This window comes from Lycium ferocissimum, unplaced genomic scaffold, assembly GCF_029784015.1.
Source record: "Lycium ferocissimum isolate CSIRO_LF1 unplaced genomic scaffold, AGI_CSIRO_Lferr_CH_V1 ctg3262, whole genome shotgun sequence".
NCBI classification, from domain to species: Eukaryota; Viridiplantae; Streptophyta; class Magnoliopsida; order Solanales; family Solanaceae; genus Lycium; species Lycium ferocissimum.
In genome coordinates this window covers 17,403-22,279 of record NW_026725373.1, presented here as the reverse complement: position 1 = coordinate 22,279, position 4,877 = coordinate 17,403, and the positions used below count along the sequence as shown (strand labels likewise).

Genomic DNA, 4,877 nt, shown 5'->3' with positions numbered 1-4,877 from the left:
GAGTGCGACTGGGAAATAATGGCATATAAAATGCAAAGGGACACATCTTTCCAAATCAGGAAATACAATCCTAAACATCGTTGGAAGGAGTGGAATCATAATAATAGAACGATAACATCATCCTTCATTGCAAGAAAGTACCTAAAGGAAATTAAATCAAATAGGAATTGGAGCTTACATGATTTCAGAGATAGGGTGAGTGTAGACCTAAGAGCTCTCGTGACTTTATCTCAAGCCAAAAAAGCTAAGATGAAAGCTATTGCATTGATTGATGGTGATATCAAGGATCAATACAAATTGATGTGGGATTACTGCATTGAAATAGACAACAAATCAGGCAAAGACAATTCACATGAAGTTCATCGATAATGAGATACCAGAAAAGCCATATAAATTTCAGAGAAGATATATGTGTTTTGCTGCTTGTAAGCTAAGTTTTGAAGTTAGATGTAGAAAAATAATATGTGTGGATGGCTGTTGGTTGAAGGGTCCAATGTATGGGATGCAATTGTTATCTGCAATTGGAATTGATGCTAATAACAACATATTTCCCGTTGCCTAAGCGATTGTTGTGAAACAAAATAGAGAGACATGGGCTTGGTTTTTGAACTATTTGGCTAGTGATTTAAATATAGACGAGAGTGGTTGGACATTTATGTCCGACAAACAAAAAGGTCTCATTGAAGCTTTTAATGAATTTCTACCATATATCAGTAATAGATTTTGTGTGAGACACCTTCATAATAATTTTAAGAGAGCCGGTTTTGGTGGTTTCACATTAAAAACAGCTTTTTGGGCTATTGCAAAGGCTAGCACTATTAAGGGATTTGATGCTTGCATGCTACGTATGATAGAGTTAGATCCAAATGCTGCTTCTTGGCTCAATGACAAAGAACCTAGCCAATGGTCAAGGTCTCATTTCTCTTCAGATGCCATGTGTGACATTTTATTAAATAACTTGTGTGGCGTGTTCAATAACATGATTCTTGATGCCAGAGACAAGCCTATTTTGACACTTTTGGAGAAGTTGAGGTTTTTGCTCATGGCTAGAATGCTAGCTAATAGGGACAAAGCACAAAAATGGAGTCTGGATCATGTTTGTCCTAGGATAAAGGATATATTACAGAAAAATCAAACTGCAGCTACTGCTTATATTCCTAGAAAATCTAACCAAAGGGAACTATAAGATTATAGGAGCTACTATTCATGACAATTGGGTTGTTGACATGGAGAATAGTACATGCAGTTGCCGAAAGTCGAGTATTACGGGAATTCCTTGTAAGCATGCTATTGCAGCAATTTGGGCGAAGAAGGATGACATTCTTAATTATGTGGATAACTGATACAAGGTGGAAATGTACAGAAGAATTTATGAACATTCAATTCTTCCAATAAATGGACCACAAATGTGGGCTAAGTCAATTAAAGTTCCTCCATTGCCCCCGAATATCGTAAGAAAGAAGAAGGGAGGAAAAAATCAAACAAAGAGAAGAAAAGAAGCTCATGAAGTTGGAGCAAGTCGAACAAGGATGAAGAGGAAGCAACAATCTCTTGACTGTAGTACATGCAACAAGCCTGGCCACAACCAAAGAACTTGCAAATATAAAAATTTTGTGCAACCAGAAACTACTTCAGTTCGTCAAAAATTACCTGTACTATCATTTGCACTATATTAGAATTAGTTATTTCTTGAATGATCTTAAACTAACACAAAATTTTGTGTATTAATGATCTAGGTTAGAAGGGAACAAGTTGAAGTGGGACAGGAAGAAGTCCGACAAGAAGAAGTTCAACAAGAAGAAGCAGCTGAAATATATTCTGGTTGGATAAACTCTCAAGACAGACAACAATATTAAAATTGGTTACTGGTAACTTAGCTTTTCCTTGTGATATGTGTTTAATTTTATGTCGTAGCTTAGCCTTATTCCAGTTCGTGCTTGTGCATTTTTCAGGTGTTGTTACTATGTTGCTATCAGATTTTTGGTGTTGTGGTGCTACTACTATGCTGCATTTGCAAGTGAATTGATGGTTTGGTGCTATTTTTCTGCATTGTCAAGTGATATGCTAGTGTGCTTCTATTAGCTTTTCGGTGTTGCTGTAAAAATTTAGTGCTGCCATACATTTCAAGTGAAGTGCTGGTTTGGTGCTATTTTTCTGCATTTTCAAGTGATGGCACTATTGTACTCCTATTAGCTTTTTTGGTGATGTTGTAAAAAGTTTAGTGCTGCAATACATTTCAAGTGAAGTGATGATGTAGTGCTTCCATCGATTAGTTACACCATAAAATAGGACTCATGAAGTGATGGTGTGGTACTACGTAGTTTTGTGTTGCTCTTTGAAATGGAACTCAATGAATTTTCTTTTGTTGTGGAAGTTCTTTATGAAACATTTTGCTGCTTTTTGAAATGAAACAATTTCTTTTATGTATTGTACTATTGTTATATGAATATGACTTAGCTTTTAGCATACATTTTGATCTTGAATTACAACTGCAAGTTAGAGCCTGTTTGGATTGACTTATTATTTTAGGTGCTTTTAAGTCAAAATAGCTTTTAACCACTTTGTAGTGTTTTGGGTAAAATTAAAAAAAATGCTTTTAAGCACTTGTTTTAAAGCCCAATAGCAAAGATAAGTCATAAGTTAAAACTGAAACACAACAATGGTAAGTAATAAAACATTGAAGTATTATTCATTCATTTATATCATCCATTACAGTAGAAAAGTGTACAGTTAGTTATGGAAAACTGCTTATATTTTGGGGTATAAGACGCCCATTTTGCAATCTGCATGTTACAACATCATAAGAACACAACACCATTAACCAAGTGACTGTCGCAAGGCATTTTGATCTTGATCTTTTTCTCCTATAGTTGTAGAATTTCAGCTTCCGTTTGCCTCAATTTTTTCCTCTTTAATTTTTAGTTTTTCGATTTTAGCTTCGACTTGATTGACTTTATGAACGGAACAACTCATCTCAGTCTTCGCAGTTTAGTTTTTCACTACTTCCTCGAAACTAGAATTAATTTCATCAAGTATTGGTAAGTCTGCCCAAGAACCTGCAAAAAAAAATGATTAGCAAACTTAGAAGAAAAAACCAACATATTCAATGATGATAGACCTTAATTTCGATACTCCAATTCTCTGATAGATACATCAATTGGTTTAAGCTTTGGCTATCCAAGTCTATTTTAGCATTATATGCCATGTTCTATCTTGAATAAGCTCTCAACTTGACTATAGATAACAAAAAAGAACCTATAACAATTAAACTAGCACAAACTGTAGAGAACATAATCTGAAAAAATGATTTAATGGAAAAATTCAAGTATTGGCTAATCCAATTCACGAATCAATAGTGAAGAGCAAATTGGTCACAGAAAATATATGGAGAAGAAGTACAAGAATGAATGTAGTTGACCTATATGAGGCTTAGATAAAGGTTAGATACCAAATCGCCATCCATTATCATAATAAAATATTCATTTTCATATCTTATTAGCAGAGAACTAACTAATAGCAATCTGAAACCAACATTAAAGTATATTTACTATTTGCAGTGGTAATTAGCTAATAAACAATCTTAAGGTTATCGTTTACAGTCTTTTACCACTTAGTTGTACTATGCAAATATCACAATGAGCAGAATCATCGAAGGCATCAAAAAACTATTCAACAAGCAACAATCCACAGCCAAAATAACTTATGAGGTCCCTGCGCTCATGGTAGTTTGATTCTACCATAAAAATAAGTTCATGCCAGCAGAAAGGAAAGTACATAAAAATTAGCATATCTTTAGACGAATTGAAGGGAAAAAAAAAGAAAGAAAATTCATTCTCTTCACTCTCTTCGAAGTATGCTACTTTAAAAGATTCAAAATTCTTGCAATTCCACGCACAAATGTCTCTCTTTCCGTCTTTCTTCAACAACAACTCCATGTGTCGCACCTGATTTTCACTTTTAGGTCTCACCAATTTATAAATTAGGGTTATGAAGAATTGGGGGAAAAGAACGGACCATATTCAATGTTGTTTTGACAAAGATATGGAGATAATTCTGATTCTTTTTAAAAGAGGGAAACACGTGAGGCTCACGTGAGTATGACTTCTATTAGAATTCTCACGGTGGTTTGCTTCTAGACTGAATCCGTGCCACTTTGTAAAAGAAGGTGGACTATTAATGGTCCATGAGAAAGAAATAGGACTATTTTAAACCCAAATCCAAAGATACCGAACTGTTTGGGCCTTTGCTCGATAGTTTTATAAAGGTTTGAAGGTCTAGGGAAATCTGAAGAATAGGATGAAGTTTCCGATGAGTATGATGAAGATTCCGACGAGTAGGATGAAGATTTCGATGAATAGTTTGGTGATTCCGGCGAGAGACTTGAATATTCCGACGAAGGTTTTTTGCTTCTCAGGTGAGGAAAGCAAAAGTTAAGATCGAAGAGTAATTTTTTAAGGCTGTAAATAGTGAAAATAAGGAAGGATGAACTATTTATAAGTTAGGGGCCATTACGACGGAAGTGCATTGATAAGATAACCTAAGGGACAACCAATAGTAAATCCACACGTGGCCGAAGTCAGACGGATGTGACAGTTGACAAGACGTTCGATTTTCCTGCTTATTTCGAAACTTACAGGATAAGATATCCATAAGCTCGACGTAATAGAGACTCAAACGAAGAGAAGAATCCGTCCGTAAAGAAAGGACCATTTGCGTTCGGGTGAAAATTAAAAACCAATGAAAACATTCATAATCCGAATAAGATTCGATTTAATCCAAGAAAGTTTATACTACATTTGTGACAGGTACCCGACTATTTCGGTTACATTAACCTCACAAAAAAAATGGCCTAACATATGGTCCTAAACTAGAAACGG

General features: G+C 35.0%; 1 long non-coding RNA gene across 2 annotated transcripts; it reads right to left on the bottom strand.

Annotated features, from left to right (window-relative positions):
* Window positions 1-2,665: 2,665 nt before the first annotated feature.
* LOC132044032 (uncharacterized) lies at window positions 2,666-4,449 on the bottom strand. Of its 2 annotated transcripts, none has more exons than XR_009412007.1 (2): window positions 3,861-4,449; window positions 2,666-3,056 (listed from the first exon to the last, which is right to left on the bottom strand). It is a non-coding gene; the product is annotated as an uncharacterized LOC132044032 (long non-coding RNA). The 2 variants fall into 2 exon arrangements; XR_009412006.1 differs by having other exon boundaries at window positions 3,896-4,449.
* Between the last annotated feature and the right edge of the window lie 428 nt (window positions 4,450-4,877).